This window comes from Pseudorca crassidens, chromosome 6, assembly GCF_039906515.1.
Source record: "Pseudorca crassidens isolate mPseCra1 chromosome 6, mPseCra1.hap1, whole genome shotgun sequence".
In the NCBI taxonomy this organism is placed as follows: Eukaryota; Metazoa; Chordata; class Mammalia; order Artiodactyla; family Delphinidae; genus Pseudorca; species Pseudorca crassidens.
The window spans coordinates 85,603,421-85,628,617 of NC_090301.1; the positions used below are offsets into that span (position 1 = coordinate 85,603,421).

Below are 25,197 nucleotides of genomic sequence, written 5' to 3' on the forward strand. Positions count from 1 at the left end.
TATGGAACACTTTCTGTAATAGAAATGACTTTTTTTCTGTATATTTTTTTCCAGTGTAATCCTAGGTTGATTTTTTTCTAGAATAAGTATCTGTGATTTGACTTTACCTTTTTACTATCAGTGCGTCAAAAATATTGTGTGAAAAAAGATTTTATATATTTACTAAAGTGAAATATTTCTTAACTCTAAGTCTCAATCTGGACCCATTGAGCTTACTTAGCTTTGTTTTCTACTCCTCTCTAACCATTTGTTTCTCCTGCTGTTCTGGACAGACTTTTCACCCTGTTTCAGAATAAGCTGCACTTCTTCCTGGCGTCATGCCGTGCGTGGTCTCTGAGCTCCAGTCTCATGAACTCCTGAGTTTCTTCTGTTTTTGACTTACCACTTTAGAATTAAATCATATGTGTTTCTATATTTTGCAAAATGTGTGTCTACATGTAGTAATGTCATTACTATGATTTTAAAATTTAAAAGATTTTAATCCTTTTCTTTCTGGCCTATGGCAGTAGTCACTCGGTACATGCTAGTTAATCTCTAGCTTTGTAGTAGGAAAATAAATTTCCAGAGAAAGTGAGAAAGACAGACAAATAGACAGAGACAGATAGGAGTGAAGGAAAGAAGGAGAGAAGACGGAGGGAGGGAAGGGGGAGGAAGGAAGGAAAGAAGGAAGGGAGGGAGGGAGGGAGGAAGGGAGAGAGGGAGCGAGGGCAGACCAGCATATTTTGTGGAATAGGGAAGGAGCAATGATTTTAGAATTTGAAAGACTTGAGTTCAAATTTCAGTTCTGCCTCCTCGCTTTGTAATGTTCAACGGGTGTAAATGATATTAATATCTACGTGGTAAGCTTGTTGTGTTAAATTAATTAATGTATATAAAGTGCTTATTAGCACATTCTCTGCACATAATACATGTTTACAAATCATAGCTAACTCTGTTATTTTGCAGGTGAGGAAAGTGAGGTTTAGAGAGCTGACCAGTGGTCATTCAGTCAGTAAATTCTGGAGAGATGACTGAAGCCCAGATTTTTCTTACTCTAAAGCAGTGTTTCTCAAACATTAGTGTACATCAGAATTTCCTGAAGGGCTCATCAGAATACAGGTTGCCTGACCCCACCCTGGAGTTTCTAGTTCAGTAGGTCTGGGATGGGGCCTGGGTATTTGCATTTCCAGTAAGTTTCCACCTGCTGCTGCTGTTGCTCCCATTGCTGGTCCAGGGACCACACTTTGAGACCCAGTGCCCTCTAGCAGTATTTCTCAACCATAGCTGCACGTGTAAGAAATCACCTGGGAGCTTCTAAAAATTGTTGATGAAACCAAAATCTTTGATCCTGTGGTTTAAGTATCAGCTTTTTTTTTTTTAAAAAAAAAAAAGCCCTCCAGGTGATTCTGTTGTGCAGCCAGAGTAGGTAACGCCACTCTGCCTAAAGCTAGACTCTTGGCAATTTTCCATTAGAACTGGGTACCAAGCAAAGCACTGGCCTTGAACACCTCTTGGGTGCTCAGTGAGGCAAGGCCACTGTACTGTGTTGTTTTTGTCCCGTGATGATTGAAAACAATTGCTCCAGCCTAGAATTCTTTTATTACTTCAACTCTTCTCATTATTTGTGTCTATTGTTTGAATTTCTCCATCCAGTTTCACCCTCCAGTGTCTTGAATATACTCATCAATCTGTATTTTATGTTACTATTTGGCAGAAGCAACTATTTAGCAATAGTTGACTTGAAGTACAAAGTAAATAAAGGAATGTATCTAATTAAAAAATCACTTTAGCAACCTACTGTACTTTTAGAGTTCTAATTATGAGTTTGTTCTTCTCATCTCAGAAGAGAGGCTGTTGGAAACCTTATGTTTTTATTTTAGGGTACCCAGTTATTGGTTAGAACAGATTATGATAGCTGGGCACCCAGGAGTATATTTAAAAAATGCAGCAGATTAATTGGTAATATTTCAGTCATTTCTTCTGTTACATGATTCAGTCAATAAATGTATACGAACCAAGGCATCCATTACTGGATAAGAGTAGGCAAGGGTGGGAGGGAGATGCAAGAGGGAGGAGATATAGGGATATATGTTTATGTATAGCTGATTCACTTTGTTATACAGCAGAAACTAACACATCATTGTAAAGCAATTATACTCCAATAAAGATGTTAAAAAAATAGCAAAAAAAAAAGAGTAGGCAAAATACCACATAATTTCATTAACCTTTAAGCAATGAAATTATAAATCCCTATGCAAATGATTAAGGTTATCATTGTCTATCACCCCTTTTTGATACCTACAGACTGTTAATTCTTCTCTGTCCTGCTGAGTCTTATTAAAACTTCTGACTGATGTGCTTTTATTAAAAGGTTTAGAATTTACCAATTTAAAACACTTGCTTCACACTATCACCTCTAATTTAACTAGGCCATTAAACACAGTATTTTGCAAAGGGAAAAAGTCAATAGCTGTTTCTTTAAAAAAATAATAAATTGAAATGAATTTTAAACTCTGCTTAGAGGTGAGCAACAGCTATATAGTACTAGGTCTTTTGATAGTTGATTTGTTCCTTTAGTATGCAAATTTTACGTTTACAAAGATCTACAGCTTTTATTTAAGAAATATGCCTGGAGGCTAGATTGGTAAGCTTTAGGGAGATATCTAGTTTGGTGTGAAATAAATAGTTGTTAAAGGATCACATGAATTGGGTCCCAGAAGATGAAGAGTAGAGCTGAGACAGATTGAGAAAAACTGACCGTTATTTCATTTCATTTGGCTAAAAATACCACTAAATTAAAAATGAAGACAATAAATGATGGCAACACAAAGCAAATTAATGTGAATAAGCCTTTTTTGGGGGTAGATTTTGTGAAAAGTTCTGACCTGTTAGAAGTTTAAAGAAAAGGGCTTACTACATCCCTGACAGCTTTACAGCTTTGGGTGGAAGACTTTCTCTTGGCCAAGGAGGAAGGAATGGGTCACTGCTGCCCAGTGAAGTCTGCAGCATCACTTTTGGTCAGTGAGATGACAGATGTCATAGAATATGCTCACATTCAAAAGAAAAGGACTCAGGGTTCCTTTCTTAGGTTGGAGACTATAGGCTAAGCAAATAATGTCATAGATTTCTAGCTTTGGGGAAACTTTGCATCACTGATCTTTTGGAATCTCTGACCGATTTTTTTTTTCTTAAACAACTTTTTATTTTAATTTAAAAAGGGTATGAAATATATTTCTATGTTGATAGCTTGTAGAATTCTTTTTACTTTTTTTAAAAGTGCGTCTGTCTTTTTAGATGTTTTTAAGCAATTAGGCTCTCAGAGATAGGATATTCGAACAGCATTATCTACCAATTGAAATGGCCTCTGTGTATGCATGTTTGTTGTGTATTTCTGGTGGTGGACTGTGAGGTGTGGAGGGCAGGGTTGATGATGATGTGTGAAGGTGGAAAGCTAGAGTCTTTCACTGAGGCTGAAGTCCCAACTCCTCTACCAGCAAGGACCCCTCTATGCATATATATATATATATATATATATATATATATATATATATATGAATAGATAGATTTCCATACCCTTTTCCTCTTCAATATTATTTTATTTTTATTTTTGAACTTCAAGACTATTCTTAAAATTTTCTTTTGTTATTTCTGTTTTAAAAATTTGTTATTGGATTATAGTTGATTTACAATGTTGTGTTACTTTCTGCTATACAGCACAGTGAATCACTTATACATATACATATATCCACTCTATTTTAGATTATTTTCCCATATAGATCATTACGGAGTATTGAGTAGAGTTCCCTGTTTTTAAAACTTTTGAATTATCACTGTTTACTTGGTTCAAATTGAAAAAATATAATTTTGAGGGATATGAAATCTCTCCTCCTATACCTCAGTCCCTAACACTCACGTTCTTTATACACATGAACCAGTGTTATTGTTTTTTTGTGCCTCCTTCTAGACATACGTATACATATATAATCAATATGCAGATTTATTTTTTCCCATGTTTTTATTTATATATTTACCTTGTGAGCTTTATATTTTGGAAGTTTTTTAAAAAAGTGTGAAACTGCATTTAAATATATAGGCTGTATAGCCCTATTCAGATAGGAATTATTTCTGTAAGTTTTTTATAAACATTGAAATTCTTTTAAGAACCAATCCATCTCCCTAACATACCACATACATATGTGCATGCACACAGACACACAGACACACAGACACACACACACACACAGAGCTTTGTGAAGCAGAATTACATGGAAGTCTTTGGAAGTTTCCCTGGTTATGAATCAAAGCCTGACTTTCCTCTGTGGCCTCAGTGGGCATACCCCATTTCTGAGGCCCATATAGTTTTCATGTCCACATGGTAATGTTTTCCTATTCCTGAGAAATTCTCATTTGGATGCTTTAGGCTCAGAGCAGATGACTCTTTTGTGTCTTCTTTCATTATTTCATTCTTATCCTCTCCTAGTTTTGCTTCTAAATTTTCATCACACTTGGTTTTATTTAATTTGACTTTTTCTGGTCTTAGTTGAGTGTATAAATTTAAGAATATTGGGAGCCACCTAAGGCTGTTTTGTTCTTTTAAATTTTACTTCTGTAGAGTCTGCAAAAAGTAGTGATGAGAGTTTGGGATCCTGGAGCCAGATTGCCTAGGTTTGAGGCCTAGAACATGACCTTGGGTAGCCTTTTTTTGACAGCAGAAATTGATCAGATTTGTCTGTAGAAGCAAAAAACAAAATTCTTTTAATTGAATGGAACTTGCCAAGAATTTGGATAGAATGTGGTTCTTTATTAAATATTAAAGGTATGAAGTATTCAGTATCCTTAGCCAGGTTTTCAGGAATGCTGTTCAGTACCTGTTCTCAATCCTCTCTTCTAAAGACAGAGCGTGTATCATAAAATCCTAACTCAGTCCAGGTGTGTGTATTTTGATGTTCGGAAATAATGAGGTTGTGATTCTTTGTCTCTGAAATGAAGAGGTCTGACTAGCTGTCCCTACAGTCCCTCCCCCATCTCAATTCTCTACGACCCTGACTAACTTTGAGGATTGGAGTGAGCATCTCTGTGATGTACTAGATAGATGTAGGCCGTTCTTGCATGTCTCGGTCACATCATCTTATTTATTTGTTTTCTTTCATGTATCACACATTGAAATGATGTTGCTGATATAGTTGTCTCCCATCATCCTTCCTCTCCTCCCCAAAATTAAGCTCCAGCAGGGCAAGCTTTGTTTGTCTTGTTCACTGATGAATTCCCAGCACCAGAGCGATGCCAGGGAGATGCTCAGGAGGTGAATGTCTAAATACACTGTTTTCTTTGAGAGAATATACTCTATAGTCATTACGTGAAATAAGCCATCTCGAGTTATTTTGTTCTTTTTTTTTCTCTTTCCTTGATTTATGTCTTCTCAGTGTTTGTTTATTGTTGTTGTTTTGGTGACACCTCAGCTCCAGATCCTCTCTCTAGCTGTGAATGCTTTCCCATCTTGTTCATAGTTGGTGTCTGGAAGGTTCTCCAACCTGTTTTTTATTCTGGTGTAGGTTATTCTGACTCTGATTACTGTTTTGAATAATTATTTTAGGAGATGTGTTTGGCTAATCCTGTGATTTTGTGCTATGTAAACTGTTTGGGAGCCACATTTCTTACTGCTTTGATAGCTCCTTCTTTTTGCTTGTCATATAGGATTCTTTTTGGATGAGTTGCTCTGTTAGTTCTGACCCTGTCAGTGTTGATATACCTAAGGATTCTGACTTTAATATATACAGAACAGGAGAGTCAGAATATCCACCCATCATTCTCTTCACTGTGTATGGCAGGCAGAGAACATAGGGCTGTGTAAGTTAAGTAACAGTTTAAACTTGATGTTATGTTCTCCCAGAAAGTAGTGTTCTTAAGGTGTTTACCCCAGATCTGCAAGTGTCTGTGCACCTCCATTGTTTTCCAAACCTGGATTGATTATCTATATGCATTCCAACCTGCCTTTGAGATTTTAGACTATACTCAGCACAGGTTCTTCACAGTTTTTTGGATTATAGACCTCTCTGCAAATCTCGTAAATTATTGACCTTCTCCCCAGAGACATACACATTTACATAAACCCACACATTTTTCATATATCATTCAGGAGTGCATAGACTCCTGAGGGCTGTCCATATACCAAGGTGAAGGACTTCTAATCTGAATTATTATTATTTTTTTGAGTCATAATTAATTTGGGAAATCCTTGGAAAGACTGAAAAAAGCTCTTAGTTAAGACTCAAAGTATTTCTGTTCTTAGAGGTTCTTTTCCCCTCTTAGAATATCCAAGAATCAGACTACTAGATCATTTAAGTAAACTCTAGTCCAGGTCAGGATTCAGAATTCAGATTGGGCTTAATTTGAAGATACCAACCTAACTATGTCCTTTGTGATTTCACAGATATCTCTTCATTAGCCAGATCAGACATATGTAAAGAGAGACATCAGTAAATCTGGATCATCAGGTAAGCAAATGGGACTTCATTTTTATTTCTCCATGAATTAAGTCCTCTGGCATTATGTGGTCATTTCCTATTATCTACTCTTTACTGCAGTGTGGGTCAGTAGATGATAAATATTTCTAGATAGATGATAAATATTTCTAAAGAGGAGGAAGCATATCCTTTCTTAAGTTTTACCAGATCACTTCCTTGGCTACTTGAAGTCAGATTTCTTTATTTTTATTTTATCTCATTATTATTTCATATATTCACACTTCAATAGTAAATAAAAATTCCCTGCTCTTCTTTTTTGTATATACTTTGGAGAGTTGTGGACAGCTCTCATATTGTTCTTTGGTTGTCAGCCAAGTTATACACATTTAGCTCCTTTAATCTTTCTTTGTAATTCACTTGGCTTGGCTGCTTTTTCTAGATTTCCCCCCATTTCATCTGCATCATTAATAAACAGAAAACACAGGCTATACCCTGGCTTCTTCTATACCTTTCATTCTTTTTGCTTCCTGCTTTTGCCTCATATTCCTTGCTGAATTAAAGCCAGCCAGACATCACTCTCTGGACCACTTTGGCAATACATGAATGCCTTGCCTACAACTATCAGTGTCCCATGCGGTAATAGCATCAGCAGTATATCCTAGAGGAAAGAAAGGAAATGCAAAAGGAGAACTGTGAGGAGGAAAATAATGGTTTTTTTTTTGATTATATGGCAGACTTACCCTTGCCGCCCAGAGCAAATCATCGTACCTGAAACCTTTATCACAGGTTTTGTTGTCCCAAAGTATTGTGCATGGGCACTAATTTAAGTAAGAGAAGCGTGTATATTGTTTGGAGTTTGGCCACTGTTCTCTCTGGATTTCTTCCCCATGTTCTCCCTCCCCTGTTGCCTTTCCCATCACTGATCGTGACTTGCTATCAGAATCTGTGGCTATGAACAAAACTGGGCAGGGGATCATTTTGGCAGAAATTAGATAGGCTTAGGTGGTAAATGCTCCATGCCTCTATGTGTAACATCTGAGGCAAGTGCTTTAGTTCTTGCTATTTCTGTAACAGCCGTTGGTCTTCTTTTCACAGCTGATTCAGTGGAGATGTGCAGGAGGAAGGGACTCGTAGACCTTTGGTGCTATTCATCCACGCTGTAGTAGTTTTCACAACTTCTTTTCCCTCCCGATTGGCAGGGAGAAGCATACTGCTTCTAGATGATGCTGAGCTTAGTGTAAAATATGCCAGCATGGGATCTGGGCTTGTCACAGTTCATTCTTTCTTTTCATTTGGATTGTAGAAAATGGACCTCTACCTCTACTTATCTTGTGCATTAGAGAGAAAAAGGTCATACCTCTAGGAGCTAATGGCTTATTGGTGTTTTTGGTCTCCAGATTCAGGTAGTAGATTTAGTTGAAGCTTGCAGCAGCACACACTTGGTTTTCTCATTTGTGTTAGCTTTGCTTCTAGTACAGAATTGAATAGGATAGAAGAGACGGTTTTCCTGTTTGTGTCTGTGGCAACTTCATAGATGATTTGTGGTTTAATCCTTCAAACATTTTCGATCGTTTATCACCTCTTTCCCTGAAAAGGCATACAATATTCAGATTCTAATGTTATAATCTTTTAATCAGATTATTTAATTTTGGAGAACTCAAGTTCACAATAGCAGCTGAGAAAGTTGCCTCTGAATAGTGACCTAAAAATTATAATACTTATATTAGTTCTTTTTTTGTGAGATTTTATGGCCTTCCTTCATACTCTCAGATTTTAAACAAGATTAAGTGATGGTATATCATGTACTTCTTGGTCTCTGGCCTCTTAAACAGGTAAATATATGACTTGGACCCCTTTTAAGTCTGATTTTTTAAAAATGTTAATCTCAAATGGCTTTTAAACTGTCGACAATATTGTACTCACGCTAATTTCTTTAGGCAATTGATCCATTCTTCAGCATAACTTTTGTTTCTTGGGTCTTTTCAAGACCTGTCAAAGAAAACAAAATGCTAACCTGACTTTAAAGGGGCAAAATAAATTCCCCCCCTCTGTACTATATTATTCTTTGTTCTCTATGTGCATCAAAGTGACAATCCCACACTGTCTCAATTGAGGGAGCCTAGCGCAAAAATAAAAAACAGCCTGGCACTGTTCTAGGCTGGCAGCCAAAATGTTTTGTGTAGCTTGGTTCTGGCAGTGGTTTTCATAAGGCAGAGGGTCGACCCTCCCAGCCTCACTGAAGGAAAGCAAGCAGCCTTAGTTCTTCCTACTTATACCATTTCTTTTCCCTCGTCTTCCTCTTTCTTCACGTAAAACACCATCATGAAAAAAAAAACTTGTTCTTAAATAGAGACATCATTCTCCTCACAACTTCCACATTTACTAAATGGCATTGTTCCTTATAGAAGCTTGTGCTAAATTTGCCTTTTCCAGCTCTCCTAGAGATTTCCTTCACAGTTGCATTTTTGCCATACTTTTCAGAAAACCCTTCTGAATATTGCTAACTTTCGTCATGTTGACATAGTATTTTTGATTGGTAGGAATCTTGTCTTGCTTCACAGCTTATTATTTGAATTGAAACTCTTGAGTAATATTTGCTTATATTACATGGATTTTTTTGCCAAGCTATCTTTTGTTGAGACCAAAAAGCTTGCTATTGTTTTCTATTTTTGTCAGACTCAGAGTCAGTTCATATCTTTTATAGATTGAGTACTCATTTTTGGAATGTCTGATAAGTGTAGCTAGATAAGCAAGTGAGCTTCCATTAAATACAAGGATGTGCATTAAAATTTTTTTCCTTTGAAATCAAAATGCAAGGTAAAACACAAAAGCATTTTTTAAGTTTCCCAATGTTTTCTAAATTGTAATTAGTGACCTATTATTACAAGGGACGTGGAAATGTAGCACTATGATTTTTAAGTGATGATTTGAAGAGGAGACTAGATTTTCACTATGAGCAAACATTCTATGAAATTTCGTAGAATGTTCCTCAAAATGTAAATGTGTTTTCTGTTGTATTAAGCAAAACAAATGATTTACTTTCATGTGATCTACTTTAAAAATTAGTGTTTTACAATCAAGATACAAATAATTAAATAGGCAGAATTTGTTTTCTTAGGAGGAGATTGATATTATTTTGACTGATTTTTATTTTTAAAATTGTCAATGATTTCTAGCAATGAGAAAATTACTTTGGGAGGAAAAACTCCTGTATTTTTGTAAATGTGTAACAAATGTGACTAAAAAGAAAGAAAACAGTGGTTTGTGTTAGAATGATGAATGTGAAACATTTTTGTATGCCATATATGCTGGAAAATATATCTATTATGAATACATTAAAACAAACTTGTGCAATCTAACAGTTGTTCTTTTTTTTCCCAGAGATTTTTAATTTAAAAAATGCTTTAAAATAATTAAAAGGATTTGTAAAACAGGTATATCAGAAGTATGCATTAAATAATCTCACCTGTTATTTTCTCTCATTCTCAAGACAGGTTCAGCAACATATTGGCTTATTACTTTAACAAAACAAACAAATACTCAAATTGATTTGTATGTATAATGCATGTGTATTAAATGCTGTGATTCTTGAGTCCCTCCAATGCTGTTTTTTTTTTTTTTAAACTTGTATTTAAGTGGCTTTTTCTGTAGAGCAGCTAAAATGAATCTGAGTGAGGTGCTTGTTAAGTTATATTAATTAAATCTTTAGGTCAACATTTTAAGCTTAAGAATGATGATGTTTTTGAGAAGGAATGCCAGTGAAATTGTTTTTTCTTCTTGGTCCAGTTAAGTGCATGACTGTCTTGAGTCCTTTGTGTCAAGGTTTTTTTTTTTTTTTTTTAACACCTTTATTGGAGTATAATTGCTTTACAAAGGTTTTTTAATATTAGAATTGGAGGTTAAAGATGGTACAGATAAAAACTCTTTCCTTCTGTATGTTCACATATGTTGAATGTTAATTGTATATTGAATACTGTTTATTGACTTTAAGTACATTTTCTCCATTGGTATAATTTTTATTTGCAGTTAAGCCCTTTATCTTTTTTGTGGTAGGAATATATCTTTCAATGAGTTAGGAATTGAAACATGAATTGTCCTATTTATTGTCCTATTTATTGAATTGTCCTATTTTATTATATAATTTATATTATTGTTTATTCTAACTGTACACAGAGGCATAGTAGAAATATATTTAAGACCTATAATGTTTGAGCAGTGTTTTTGATAAATGCTATTGAGTTTTTCATTTTTGTAAATAATAAATACTACAGTTTTGTTTAATTCAGGACACCTATCAAGGCTGCTACGTCTTTATAGTTTGATATTATGCAGTTTGCAGAAATTATGATATAGAAACTTAATCATTATATTTGTAGAAACATGGAAAAATAAATTTATTAACAGATGCCAGCAAAATTGGATAAATACCAAATTTATTATTTTAACCAGGACTTTATTATATTACATACCATGTTTATAATTATAGCCAGTATTTTATTTCATTTGAATATCAGTACAGATTTTAAACCTAACTCCTGGGTAGGTGCTGTTTGATATCAAATATTGGTAACATATAATGACAAATAGTGATTTCTAAGTTTATGTGGTCAAAAATATGAGTGACCTTCCCTGAGGCGTATAGTACATACTTCAGTGTTAAAAGTCATTAGAGAGTATTACATGAAAGAGTATGTTTTAATTCAGTTGTTTGATTCTCCCCTTAGTTTTTGGTACATTTTAATTCCTCCTGCCCGACATCTTATAATTCTGTAGAATACTTTCACAAGTATTTCATATGTTTTCTGTGGCATCTCACACTGCTCACTTTTTATCCATAGTACCATATGAATTCCCCCTTTCAGGTTTACGCTGCATATTTTAAGCTGCTGATAGAGTAAGTAGATTGCAAGGTAAAGTGACATTTAGCTTTTTGAGCTAGTCTCATTTTTAGCATGAGAGCAGGTTTTTTTTTTTTTCCCCTGTTCTAAATCTTCTCATATTTCGCATTCAAACAATCTTACTAACATGGAACAAAGAAATTCAGAGATTTGGCTACAGCAGTAATTGAAATGCATCAAAAAGTGGCTACTACAATACAATTTTATTAATGAATGATCTACATTGGTTCCAGCTGTGTCCATGTGATTAGGCCTTCAGCAGGCAACAATGGGTATTTCCCTATTGCTTTTATTTGATTTCCAAGAATGTGTCATCTGTTACATCAGCCCCTGCCAATATGCCCCCGTAAAAGTGTTTTGTGTTTTTTTCTTCTTCCAAATTTCTGAAGCATAAGTTGAATACCCACACATATCCCTGCCGAAATATTGTTTCTAGTGAATAGTGGCCTAGGTTTGTATGCCTGGTGTTGCATACCAAAATTTCAGAATGTAAATTAAATGTTTATTAAGTTTATCAGTTAATTTTTGGAAGTGTGGTTGCCTGGTAATGCTAAAGATAGACTAGTTTTGCTTTTACATTTCCATCTTAATATTTTATTACAGTAGTATAATGTGTTATAGAGGTGGACAAGCTTGCAGATTGAAATGGGGATCGTCCAGATTGTTCCCTTCCCTGGACCATATGGTATAGTTCTAAAAGCCTTTTGTACGCTGTCTGTTCAGCTTATTGTAAACTCAATCTTCAGTGCACCTAAAAAGATAACCAAATAAAAATGGGCCTGAGAAAAAGAACTTCCTATCATGTAAGGGCCCTAGAAATATTTGCTTTAAAGGAGATAACTGCAGATGAAATTGAAGTTGAGATGACGTAAACAAAGGAGACTTATTCTATGAATTTTCTTTTGAGTTCATATGGACTGTAGTCGATTGTCTTTGAATGTTGGTTTTAAAATGAAGGCATTTATGTTATCTGACTATGCTTAGTATCTTTATTTCTCCCATTCTTGCAGTCTCATGAAGATGAGATGTAGTTTTTATCTATTTTACAGAGGAAGTCTCTACCTGTAAACAGTGCCAAGGAATATATAAGCCCCAGGTTTTATGAACATATAGGTTTTTTGTTTTTTGTTTTTTTTGACTGATTTCGCTGGGAATTTAGGGCTAGAACTATCAATAGTTTCATCATTTTAGCCATTACCCATACTCAGAGATATTTGTAAAATTTTCTAATTCTTTTTCCTCTTCCTCTGGCCCCTTTACCTATTATGATTCTGTAATTCTATTTTAGGAAAATAGGATAAGAGATTGCTTTTTCCATATGCTAAGACTCTTTAAAAGCTGGGAAAGTGAGTGATTTCTCCTGACTTTCTCTCCCCTTCCCTCCAAAGTACTACTGTTAGAGAAGAGCATTAGACATTACCCATTGCTTTTTGGCACAAGGGATTTGAAGCTGAAATTCTACCAAATGGAAAAAAAAAAAAAAGGAGAGCCTGTGAAGAACATGATTCTTTACTCTATCATTACCCTGAGCCACTGAAAGGGTAACGGAGAGGAACTCAAATGTTATTGGAATGTGTAATTTTCCTCTGAATGGCCACAGTGAAATATATTTGAACAAAAAAGGCAGAAAAAAAGTATGTGTGGCATATGGAGTTGATGGTGGTTGAAATTAATGAATCTTTTTAGCAGTGTACAATTGAAACTATCTCAAGAACAGTACACATTTAAAATATGTCCAACTGAAACTTACCTAGAGAGACAGATTACTACCTTAGGGAGGCTAATAGAGATAGGGGGGATATGGCAATGATATAATAATGCTAGTGATAAATTGGATGAAGAATACTTGTTGGATATGTATTTTTCAAGTTTGAAATTTTTTCAGAAACAGAGACACTGATTTCAAGTTGCCGGGAGTCTTTCCTATTTTAAAAATACTATTATCTTGAGGTCTTTAACTTATTATGAAGATACTTTTTAAGATGCTCACAAAATTGAAAAACATAGTTTATACTTTCAAATAAGCTAGGTTCCTCTTTCCTTCTCTCTCTTCCTTCTCATTTCTTACCCCTTTCTTAAGCTGTTTATTTGTATGTGTATATTACATACATGAATGATTTATATCATGCTATAAGAAATGTTATTTTATAGGTTTGGGGGGATTGAAGGTTTCAGTTAGGAAAAGAAATAAATAAAAAATCTTGTAATGACTATGCAATAGATGTATTTCCGTGGAAGAGTTAGAACATGTTTATTTAAGTAATCTGGATTACAGAATACTATAGTAAAACTGTGGACATGAAAATTCAAAATTGTTTTTAATTCCTCTAGCTAGAAAGGACTAGATAACAGCTGAATTAAGGAAGAAGGACCCATAGTCCAACTCAAACATCTCCTCTTTGTTGTAGCTTTCTTTTAATGGTAAAAATGCCTCTGGCTCCAAGTGGTAGAAAATCTTACTGACTGTGACTTAAATGAGTAAGGGTTTTATTTGTCTCCTGGCGTAAGAAGTCGGGAGGCAGTTAGTTCATCAGGGGGCCAGGTAACATCATCCTTCTCCATCATCCTTAGCACATAATGCTTGCTTCTTATTCCACAGATGACTTTTGTACCTATAGAAATTGTGTTTACTTTGAAGCAGGAAGAAAAGTAAAGGGAGCCCAGAAGCCTAGTTTTCATGGAGAACTTGCTCTTTTTCTTTAGAAAGAGAGGCCCGCTCCTGGGGACTTCTGCCTGCATCTCAGGGGCCAAAAGTGTGTCACCTAACTACCTCTAGAATGAGATAAAAAGTATTTAGCTTTCTAGCCTTTATTTTGGAGGAAGGCAGGGAGAAGGAGAATTGGAATGAGTGTCAACTGATCCATCCTAAAGTTATCTGCCATACTTCCTTAGTTCTTTTTGTATAGTTAGTTGCTTGGACCTTTGAACTTCCCGGGTACTTGTAGAAAGTGTTGACTTAAAAAATTGCACAGGGCTTCCCTGGTGGTGCAGTGGTTTAAAGTCCGCCTGCCAATGCAGGGGACACGGGTTCGTGCCCCAGTCTGGGAAGATCCCACATGCCGTGGAGCGGCTAGGCCCATGAGCCATGGCCGCTGAGCCTGCGCGTCCGGAGCCTGTGCTCCGCAATGGGAGAGGGCACAGCAGCGAGAGGCCCGCGTACCGCAAAAATACAAAAAAAGCACAACGTGAGAGTTGCGAGTTAAGTTTTATCTGGGGCAAAATGAGGACTGCAGCCCGGGAGATAGCATTTCAGATAACTCTGAGAAACTGCTCCAAGGAGGTGAGGGGAGGAGCCAGGATATATAGGAGTTTTGCAACAAAAGGGCAGGTAGTCGGAATGTCAAAAGATTACTGTTAATTAAAGAAAACCAGATATCTCAAGGACTTTAGCGCTTTTCTATGTACGGGAAGATTTGAGAATCTGGGCCTACTGAAATCATTCCTTTGATATGCACCTCAGCTACCTGGGGCCAGTATCCTGTATTTTCACATCCTGAGTTTCCTTAGGGCTCACTGTAGGGAGTGGCCGCAGTCTGATGGCTGCTAGATGGCAGGTGTTCTTTTCAGCCCTGCGTCTGCGCAGGGCTCACCAGCTCACACCAGAGGGTTGCAATCGTTGATGACTGTGGCATCCTTTGTTTATTGATATGGCAGGAAATATTCCATTCCAGTTATAAGTATTCCATTTATCAGAAGCAACTTGCTGGGCTTCCCTGGTGGCGCAGTGGTTAAGAATCCTCCTGCCAATGCAGGGGACACGGGTTCGATCCCTGGTCAGGGAAGATCCCACATGCTGCGGAGCAGCTAAGCCCGTGCGCCACAACTACTGAGCCTGCGCTCTAGAGCCTGTGAGCCACAGTTACTGAAGCCTGCACACCTAGAGCCCATGCTCCGTAGCAGGAGAAGCCACCGCAATGGGAAGCCCACGCACCACAGCGAAAAGCGGCCCCCGCTCGCCGCAACTAGAGAGGGCCTACACGCAGCAACAGAAACCCAACTCAGCCATAAATAAATAAATAAATTTGTTAAAAAAAAAAAAAGCAACTTGATGTTTGTTCCCTTTTGACATCCAGTACATGTGTTTTGGTATTGTGAGGTTATGTTTCTATGACTGAGGACAGAAACTCTAATTAGGTCATCTTGGTGTCCCTACTACACTCAGCACAGTGCCTAGATAGACCCTCAATAAAACACTTGTTAAATGAATGAATAAGTACTAAGAAATATATTTGTTAATATAATTGGTATAAATCATTTATACATGTAAAGGGCATAGTCATATTTTTAATTTCTGAGGGTTGTGGATTAAATTTTATAAAATTGTTCATTATTGCTAAGGGGACATCAATGTAAAGATGTCAAAGTCATTTTGAGTAGACGATATTCAGTTATAAGGGTTATAGAAAGATCCTCAAAATGACTTAGTACCAATATTTTTGTTGGAGCAAGTTATTCATGGGTAAATAAAAAAATATAATTTCTTTTTAACTCCATGAATAGATTATTGTTTAAACAAGGATATTTTGTAGTTCTCATATATTAAGACTTCAGTTTTTGAAGAAATAAGCAATTTGAGTTTATTAATGAGGTAAATAAGTCATTTGATAATTTATATTATTATTATTTTTGTTGTTGCGGTATGCAGGCCTCTCTCTCACTGTTGTGGCCTCTCCCATTGCGGAGCACAGGCTCCGGACGCGCAGGCTCAGTGGCCATGGCTCACGGGCCCAGCCGCTCCGTGGTATGTGGGATCCTCCCGGACCGGGGCACGAACCTGTGTCCCCTGCATTGGCAGGCGGACTCTCAACCACTGCGCCACCAGGGAAGCCCCCGATAATTTATATTATTGATGTTGACTTATAAGGAGGAGTTATTAGATCCTTGGAAGCCTTATGGCTAAGAGCACACTAAATCAGAATTTATCCTAGATGGCATTTTGGCTATGTTCTTTCTTTTAATTCTTAGAATGGTAGCTTCATATTTTTCCACTGTGCATGCAAATGGTTACATACAATAGAAAAACATGTCTGAAAGAAACCCTAAGAAGTCATCTTTACATCTGCTTGCTTTGCCCTAAACTAAGAAGAAAGCAGGCTATCTCTTTTTTCAAAATCTGCAGAACAAATGGCTCAGAGTATAACTTGGTAGTGTGAATCAGTGCTTCACAACTCCTCCTATGTCTAACCTAAATCCCTTTTGTTGTATTTTCATTCTGTTTCTTTTATTTTGACCTCAGGGGACAAAGCAAACAACTATCCACTATCTCCCATACAACATCCCCTATATAGCACTCTTTTAATAAATTCCTCCCTTTTCATTCACAACGGCAGGGTTGTTGGCACCTTAATTACTAAAACAACCTGTGCATGGATAGAACTTATCTCAGAGCAGGGAATGTATTCAAGTATCTGGAACTCAAATTTTCTATCTGAGCAGTTTATAGTCACTGAAAATAGAGGAGGCCCTTTTAACATTCAGAAGCAGTCCTGGGAGAGAGTGCCTACATAATCACAATTTAGTCAATATAGTTTTCTAGATTTGGAATTGGGTATCCATAGTCAGTCTCTTGGTCCTTAAGATGCTGTTTTGGTCATACTTCAGGAAGTAATAATTTATAGGCCAACACTTTGCACTTAAAAATATTGCTTGTAAAAGTTCAGCCCTTTCTCACTATTTTTCACCTTTGTATTCTCAGCAATTAATAGAGTGTCTGGCCTAAAGTAGGCACTTAGTAAATATTTGTTAAATGAATTGTTTGAGTATCCCTTGGTAATACTTCCTAATATAGGTAGCTTTAGGCTTTGCATTTCCCCATTCCTCTTTAATTTTATGCTGCCCAATAAGCACTCATGGTTTACTTTTTGTTGTCTTTGTCCTCATTCAATGATACCTGCAATGATTTAGAACTTACTTGAATAGCTGATTGCTGGACAGTTCACTGTATAATGCTGCTGTAATCTTCAATTCAGGAATACCTCTTTTGCCCCCTCGCCTTTTGCGAGGGCTTCTTGTAGTCTATTGACGAGAATTTGAAACACATTAATTGAATGCCTGGCATACAAAGTACTTTGCTTGGATTATGCATAGATATAAATATGAATTGTACACAAACTCTGCTGCCAGAGAAACAAAATCTGGTTGGGAAGACACACACATATACTGTACAACGGTAGTATAAGTAGGATTGTGGAAGCTGTTCTTATTGGGGTGTAAGCCAAGCTGGTGTTACTACTACAGAGGAAGGAGTAATTACTTCTGATGGGCTGAATATGGGTAAGAAGTTGACTTAAACCTTCATGGATGAAATGGGATTTCAGTGGAGTCTTGAACTGTATATATGTAGGAATGTGACAGGTAGTAAAGGTGAAAGGATTCCAGAAAGAAGAAGTAGCACTAGCAGTGCTTGATGGTGGGAATGTATATGGAATGTTTGATATATGGCGGGGAGTCTGTTGTGTTTGGAGTAATGGTAGGCTTGTGGCAGTGATAGGAATTGAGGCTAAAAAGGAACTTGGGACCAAATTGTAAGAGGTCTTGTTTCTTGTTAAGTAATTTTCTTTCTTAGGTAGAAATAATCATAGGTTTTTGAGAGGATGGACACTAAGGTACCTGTAAATTTCAGAGGAAGAATGGAAGACAGATTAAATGTTGTTGAGCTTGAGGACGATAGGGAGGCTGAGGGCAGAAGGGCTTGGGAGGGGAGGGCCTGATACCAGAGGCCTGGGGTGGGTCAGCTAAAAGCCCTGCAGGTTGTTGATTTGTTCAGAGTTGTGCAGCAGTGTCCTGGCTCCTAATAGTGGGTGCTTTCCAACTTTGAGCCTTCTTTCCACTATGTCATTTTGGAAGACTGTGGAACAGTCTTGCCCACAACTGGGAGACTAAGTATTTTAGCCTGAATTCTACAATAGAAGAAAGCAAAAGGAGAAAAGAGTTGAATGGTTGTTGAATGAACCAAGAGTATCTGCACATTTCTTCAGTTCTTCTTTGTAATTGGGATTTTGGCCGCTGTACTTCCTAGGCTCTTGGTTCATCTTCTTGAAGTAGAACTTACTATTGGTCCCTCTTTGAGAACCAGTTCAACTGGTTAATAACATTTTTCACTGTATTATAATTATATCCAGGCTTGAGTCCAGAAACTATATTTGGGTCATTTTAATATCACAAAACACTTAGCCTAATTTTCAGAATGTAATCATTCAATAAATGCTTGTTGAATAAAGCAAATTCGTTTATGCTTTGCCGTCACACAGACCTTCCTGCTCTGCACATGCCAAGCATATTCCATCTCAGTATCTTGCTGTGCCTGCTGCCTGGAAGGCTTTAGATCCAGGTCTGCAGAACCTCCTCCCTCTCTTCTTCTGGTTTCTGTTTACATGTCATCTCATCATTAGTGAAGCGTCCTCAGTCAACTCCATATAAAATCCTGCCCTTCCCCAACCCATCCTCAGCAGCCCTTATTCTCCATTACCCTGTGTTATTTTTCTTTATAGTACATGCCACCATCTGATATACATTTACTTGATGATTGTCGTTTTACTCCAATTAGAAAGAAATTTCTTATGATAACAGGAACGTTTGTTTTGTTGCCCAGTTTATCCCCAAGTACCCGGAACAGTGATGGGCACGTAGCAGGCACGATAGATATTTGCTAAATGAATGAATGGTAAAAATTAGACTGAAAAAGAAAGTAAACATTCATTTGCGGGTTTGTTTATTGTTTTATGCAAGCAATGGTATTGTTACAACTTTTATGATATCAAATCATTAATATTGCTCTCAGAAAAATAAAAACAAATTCTATTTTTTATAGATTGTGCCTGTGAAATTTAATTATGGATTAGTATTTGTTTTAAAAATATTTGAATGCCAAGCATATTCAGTTAGAAAACACTTTTATTATCCATGCCAGCTTAATTTTTAAGGCAGTGAAATGGAAGACTGTCATTTCAGCAAGCAACTTATTTTCATTTGTGAGAATGGAATATTTTGAATATTCTAATTAATTTTTGAGGATGGTTTTACAAGAAAATAATCCTTGTTTATATTTTCTCAGAAAGGTGTGAGCTTATGACTGACTTTGGATAAATGTCTGGAAGAGCATCAGTCAGTCCCAAAGTAAAAAATGTCAGTCTTGAGATACTGAAAACTTTAAAAAAGACCTGATTAAAAAAATTATTTTATATGTATATTTAAAGTTTACAAAGCAATCTAGACTGCTGATCATGAGCTTAGCCTTCTCTTTTATTGTATTTTACTGCAAATTCACTTGGATATTTTTCCAGAAATCTGAAGCTTGTAATTTGGCAGTAAAAAACTTAGCTATCAAATCAATATTATTATTATTTAAAAAAAGTGTTATTTATTTTATGTATTTATTTTTGGCTGCATTGAGTTTTCGTTGCTGTGTAGGGGCTTTCTCTAGTTGCAGAGAGCGGGGGTACTGTTCGTTGCGGTGCGCGGGCTTCTCATTGCGGTGGCTTCTCTTGTTGCGGAGCACGGGCTCTAGAGCGCAGGTTCAGTAGTTGTGGTGCACGGGCTTAGTTACTATGCAGTATGTGGGATTTTCCCGGACCAGGGCTCGAACCTGTGTCCCCTGCATTGGCAGGCGGATTCTTAACCACTGCGCCGCCAGGGAAGCCCTCAAAATCAGTATTATTATATGGCTTTTGGTGTCATAAGAATTCCCATTTGGAAACCCGTAGAAACTCATTTTTTCTCACCATAAACTTTATCTGTCACTTTTCTGTAAGGTCAGAGTACTAATGTTGGAGGTGATCTGCTCTGGGACAGAGAGTCAACAAATTGGCAATAAAGTTAAAAAACGCCACGTGGCGCTTTCCTAGGGTTAGGATTTCTTCTTCATATCAAGTTCGTGCTTGTTTTAAAATATGGAAAGTTATATATTGATAGGTATATTCTTAGTGTCCCTTTAAAAATAGATGGAATGATAAGCTTGGCTCTAATTTTTCATTTACATGTTTCATATTTTTATTAGTATTTTTGTGTTTTCTGGAGGTTAATTTTTAATTATTTGTATACTTTTAGTGGTAGGTTGTTTTCTTTCTACATTTGTAAGTGAAGTGTTTCAGTATAGATGGTTTTAAAAATGAAATATGATGAAACAGTTACATTGGAAAACAATTCCAGGAATAATAGAGTTATTTCTTACTACTTGAAAATGAAACATGGTGTTTAAATTGTAAAAAGTACTAGAACTTGGAGGCTCCATTTGAAAATACTTCTCTACTAAGCCTCAGTTGCCATTGAGTTAATATTAATTAATTAATTAATTAAAAATAACAGCTTTATTGAGATAGAATTCACATGTCATAAAATTCAACTTTATCAAGTATCCAGTGAATATTTATTGAGTATCCATTCATCTATTGCATGTATCTAAATATAGGAACGATCTGAGTGGTTATGAGAGGAGACAGTCTTTTAATGTTGCAGGATGGTGTCTCTAGTAGTTGGATAGCCAATGAGTCTCTTTCTTTTTTCAAACGTGTAACACATATGGATGATAATGCAATAACATTTTTCTTCTTTCTTAATACAGACACTTTGGAAATTAAGTGTGAAACTAGAAGTTCTTTCAATTTTATTCACCTTAATTAAATATTTCCCCTTATTTCAAGACGCATACCTAATTATTTACGGCTCCAATTAATTTTGACATTTCACTTGAACTTTAAAACTTTGAGTTTGTGCTATACTTACCCATGTTCCTATTCAAAACCATAAGTACCAAAATAATATTTTAGTTCTTAACACGATCTGTCAAAGTACAGCTCCAGATTTCTTATATATAGTAAATAAAGATCTTGATCTGTTTATAATTATTTAATAATTAGAGTACATTTTTTAAAAATTATTTATTTTTGGCTGTGTTGGGTCTGTTGCTGCATGTGGACTTTCTCTAGTTGCGTGGAGCGGGGGCTACTCTGCCTTGCGGTGCGTGGGCTCTAGGGCGTGCAGGCTTCAGTAGTTGTGGCTCACAGGCTCAGTAGTTGTGGCTCGCAGGCTCTAGAGCGCAGGCTCAGTAGTTGTGGCGCACGGGCTTAGTTGCTCCGCGGCATGTGGGATCCTCCCGGACCAGGGCTCGAACCCGTGTCCCCCGCATTGGCAGGCGGATTCTTAACCACTGTGCTACCAGGGAAGTCCCTCGAGTACATTTTTAAATTAATTGAGTATTACTTTTATTTCATGTATTAGGCAAGCAGTATTTGCAAAATCAAATTATAGTGTTTGTGACTAACCCTAGCTGCATTAGTTTAACCCTTGATGATTATTTTTTAATAAGTTTCCTTATAGCAATAGCAGTTAAAATAATTTGAAAACCACTTGCAATCTCCTGAAGGGGAGTAAGCCTTCAGTAATTGGGAAGTAGTTTGTTATTTCAAATGATTTGGCCTCCTTCCCTAAAGTTAAGAAAAATTTATAGTTTCTTTTAAGTTGAAACATATTCAGTGAAGATAACTTGAAGAATAAAATGAAGTACAAAGAGAAAAACAAAATCACTCATAATTCTACCATAAATGATTATTTATATCTACCTGTGTGCATGTGCACTCTCTCGTTTATCTAGTCATTCCGTCATATATTTTAATACATTCATTTCATGCAGTCACACAATAGTAGAGACATTTTCCCATGCCAGTAAACAGTCTTCATTATGATTTTTGATCACTGATCATTTGATCATAAGAAATCCTTTTTTTTTTTTTTTTTTTTGATATTTTGATTGTTTTCAATTTGGGGCAAAGACTTTAAGAAAGATTCTTGACAAGTTCCAGAGTTAATTGTTAGAAGTATTATTGTTGAATCAAAAGATATGCATAGTTTTCAAACCTTTTGTATTATGTTCAAATGTGATAGGACATTTTAATACTTTCAAGCAGATCTAGCCTTATGCATTAGTAGAGTAGGTAGCAGCCTTCAGGCTGTGTTTGCAGGACTTGAGAAGGCTCCTTTTAATTCACAACTATTCTCATCTACAATTAACCCTTGAACAACTCAGGTTTGAACTGCATGGGTCTGCATATACCGGGATAGTTTTCAGTAGTAAATACTACAGTACTCTAGGGTCTGTGGTGGGTTGGATTCACACATTGGAAGGAACTTACTATAAATTATACATGAATTAACCCCCCTCTTCCTCTTGTTCTTCAAGGATCAACTGTACTTTGCAGATGGCTGAAATTTCACCATCACCTGTCACTCCTTTGTCTCCTACAGGTACTCCCAGGAGAGGTAACACATTGCGCCTGAACAATCTGAAGGAGTTTATCTGATATTTTAAATTTAGTTCTTGCAAGTAAAGTTTAGAAACAAGGCAGGAAAAGGGACATTAGAGCATTGAGCAAGAACGATAATAAGTGGAAGCAAAGTATTTCTTTACTTCATTCAGTCCTACTAAAATCAGTTGAACGACCATTATATGAAATACAGGATGTTATATAGCTAGTTTTAGGAGTTTAAGTTATTATCTCTCTCAACAGTGATTCAGGCTGTTTGTTAACTTTGTATGCTAATTAATCCAGTAGAGAGACTTACGGTCCCAGATATGGAACACATATATGCCAGTAGAGATGCAAGGGGGAATTAATTAACTCCTAAGCAACCTTACTCTGTTTGAACACACTGTTTGCAAACTGTGAAATTATTTCCTTAAGAGATAGCGAGGATGCAGAGTGCGGCTTTGAGTAGTTTGCAAAGAATACTCTGTGCTGTAGGGTTTGCCTCATTAGACCAAATATTTGTATTATTGGAATGTCTCCTTGAAAAACCATTTGATAAAGAGATAATAGTGGCAAGCAAGGCCACTAGATAGATAAAAGTCATAGTGCTTGCTGCAATCTGGGAACTTTGAGCTATTGCTTCTTATCTTCTTTTAGTGGAAACTTGTGTGTCAGATGATATGGGCCAGCCTGTGCAAAACTATGGAGAATAGTAGACCTTCTAGAAATTATATACCCTTGTCTGTGTAATTCCTTTACATTACTCAATAGGCTTATTCCTAAATATCTTCAGGATATTAAAATCCCAGTCTATTATTATCAGACTGACTCTTTCTCTTATAATAGTGAGTAGCTAATGATATGCCCCTTGTGATATTTAAAAATAGTGATACAGCTCTCATTACCACGTCTATTAGCCCCAGATTTACTCAGTCCTGGTCTAAACTGGGTTTTTGGGCTTTTAAAAATTTATCAGTAACAATCCCTAGACTGTATCTAGAGCTGACTTCTTAAACCACCAATAAATGTCTTAGACTACTGGCAAATCAGAAGATGCTTGAAAAATATATGGCAACTAGAAAAAGACCTGTTACAATAAATAAATAGAAGAAAATGCACTTTTAACTAATGCTACTTCTAATAAATTTCTATATTCATGTGGAACTTTGGAGATGAGAGAAGTGACACTAAATATTTTAATTGATACATCTTTATGGTTTTATTGATCTTAAAGGACAGATTCTAATACTGGCTTCACTTCATGCTTCCTAACACCATTTAAAAAATATGTTACTGCAGGGTGACTTTCACTGATATAAAATGAATTTTAAAATATTAAAGGTATCTAACAGCAGTACTAAGGATTTCTGTTTCTGGCCCTCTGCTCCTCTATGGAAATTTCTTTTTCTTCTCCCAACTGTTTACCTGATACTATTTTGCCCCCTGATTTTGCAGTTCTTTTAAGTTGATTTCCCTCACTGATAAACAGATTGAGTTGTGAGATTATGTCCTTTTTATTTTTCACTGGAAGTGAGTAAATCCAGAACGTTATACTTGGTGACATTTATTTCAACTCATCAAGGGAATGCCACCCATGTTTGCTTGGTTTGCTGCACTTCAAATAGGACATTGAGAATGCTTGAGTGTTAGTGTAACTTTGCTATCTTTGTTTCAGAATTAACTGAAAATGTGACATGTGCCTCCCACTTGGAGAGGGAAACTTTTCAATAATTTTTTTTTAGTTAATACGTATTAAGTTCTTAAAAGATGTTTGAGTGAGATGCACTAGTGCCAGGGTAGTTAAGAATCTGTTAGTCATTTTGTTTTAAATTTGTTTGGTGTATATATTTATAATTACCTTGCACAAGCTAGGTCTGAGTTAAAATTTGGCATAGAAGTCCATGTAGGGTAGCAAGATAATGCTTCTGTCTAATAAAAAAGTTCAGTCTAATGATTAAACCGGTTGAATCCTTCCAGGTTATAGACTTGACTGTCCTTTGGTTAAATATTCTTACAGGGTCCAGTCAGGTCAGAGAAGGTAGTTGGCCATGGTATGAAACATGATTTCCAAACACCACAGCAGGGCTGTTGGCAGAACTGTTTTCCTTAGAATGAGGTGTGTCCTTTTGAATACAATAAGATGCCACCTGTTATATTTAGATGGTGATAGAAAGTGTGCATTAAGTTCTGTCCATGAGAGTAAATAGTACTTAGTGGTAGTAAGGGGTGATTATTTGTGGTTGATAATAATAAAGGTCTTGGATGAATTAGAAAGAAATTGTCGAGGCCATTGCTAAAGGGTTTTATGTGTTTATAGACTCAATGCACATTTGTTGAACACCTTTTGTTTGCTACGTGCTGGGGGTATAGTGATAATCAAGCAGACCTGGTCAGTTTCCTCATGGAACTTAATATTCAGGGGAGGAAATGGGTATTATGTAATCACTCATGTAAATATAGTCTACAAGGGGTAAGTACTGAGAAGTACTACAGATTGTTACATCAAGGGGACCCGAACTTTGTTTGATGGTGACTGTAGCTAATTATGAAATAGACTGAGTATAGCCCTATGGCTGACCTCCTCCCCTCCCCCTCCACACCTTTCTTGCTATATGA

General features: G+C 36.3%; 1 protein-coding gene across 18 annotated transcripts in view; it reads left to right on the plus strand.

The window, feature by feature from the left end:
- Window positions 1-25,197, plus strand: part of GTDC1 (glycosyltransferase like domain containing 1) — a 493,504-nt gene that overhangs the window by 122,786 nt on the left and 345,521 nt on the right. For all 18 annotated transcript variants that reach the window (XR_010944469.1, XR_010944472.1, XR_010944471.1 and 15 more), the window contains exon 2: window positions 6,410-6,473. The gene's annotated coding sequence lies outside the window, so the exon portion shown is untranslated. The remainder of the gene's footprint in view (window positions 1-6,409; window positions 6,474-25,197) is intronic.